The following is a 1,685-nucleotide window of genomic DNA, read 5'->3' on the forward strand; positions in this document are numbered from 1 at the left end:
CTCAATTGGTAACATTTGTTAAATCATATGAGTGTTTAGTCACTCATTTTATATCATGCTTATGTAATTGAAGAATCAAAGTGGACATTTCTAAAAATCGAAATAAAATAAATGCAGATTTATCTGTTTTTTAATTGCTGATCCTTAATACACCGCATGATATTTATTTTGTTGTAAAATGCATTAAAATGTATTACAGTCATAATGCGGGTTTATATATTTCTTAAAACAATATAAATATCATCATGGCATAGACATAATGTCAAGAAAACACACGAATATAGATCCGCAACATACATGTATATTCGAACGGCACTCTGTTGTGCCTAGATTTAGACGACACTACATTAAATCATACTATATGTTTCCATCAAAACAATAAGCTCAGATATATTCGCTTAAAAATCTTTGAATGTAAAAGGTATACAAGAAAAGAAATGTATGCATTTGAAAATGCTTACTAGAAATTAAATTCAAATATATGTTAAAGCTTTCTGCATTAGTTGCACACATACAGAATCCCGCCTTTATAAGTAATAACAATGTCTTTTCTTTTTCATTCCGCAGTTCACTTGGAATTAGTATAGCATGTGTCTATGGAATTGTTGTTCAAGAGCAACGTTTTATTTATGATACTTATTCAGTCTTAAGTTGCTGGTAAGAACTGTAAAACGTAACGTCGACGGAGAGCAATCAAACTGTTTAGCGTACAGCAAATCTGTGTGAATTATCAATGGCATTTTTGGGAAAAGACTCTAAACTGATCAATAGCAAAATATGAAGTTTATGCAGTTATGTAAACACATACCACATCTTGAGATCCCATGCAGTTTTGAATCTTAATTCGGTATATTCAAGCTCACTGGGAAATGAAACTGTAACTAAGACGGATAATTAAAACAGGGCTCTAGGAAATCTTAGTTTAACTATATTCCTATTTAAAAAAGTTTGTTTATTTTTTTTTTAATTTAATTGAAATCGTCGACTTATTTGTTTTTGTAGAACTTCAACAAATTCTTGAACAAATTTATTATTCCGAAAACTGACGAATTTATTAACTCTAATAAAATATGAACTTTGAATATCAGTAAGTTAAACGCTAAGAGGAAAAAATAGTAAATCAATCTTTTATCGAATGCATTTAAGCTGAGTGAGACTACACATCATTATCGACAAGTCATACACAGATTCTTATGATTTTAAGTAAAGATATAAGCATGAAAATTTCGATGCATCTCTGTTTTAAAACTTTGTTCAACACACAATCCTTTTTAGCAGCGTATAACCAGACTAACCAGCCAATTCACTCCGTCTAAATTTAGACTCAATCGCGTGACTTATCATTAATAATATGGGACGCGATTAAAACTATTTTCTAATAAATTTTCTGAACTAAATATATTTTTTTAAATGCTAAACCGTTTGCTAATATTTTACAACCATTATGCTTAAAATAGTATACGTATTTCATTTGGATATGTCTTATCATTGTATACATAATGTCCATGTCTTATTTTAACTTCATGTTTTATTGATGTATTTGGTTACGTTGTGTAGTTATAAATACTCCTATCGTAGACATCACGGGTGGTAAAATGTACAACCCGTGACGAAATACGAATTACGAACACAATATGAAATCTTCATTTCATGACGCATTCGTCTCTAAATAAATCACCGAAGGT

The sequence above is a fragment of the Dreissena polymorpha genome, chromosome 4, assembly GCF_020536995.1.
Source record: "Dreissena polymorpha isolate Duluth1 chromosome 4, UMN_Dpol_1.0, whole genome shotgun sequence".
NCBI lineage: Eukaryota > Metazoa > Mollusca > Bivalvia > Myida > Dreissenidae > Dreissena > Dreissena polymorpha.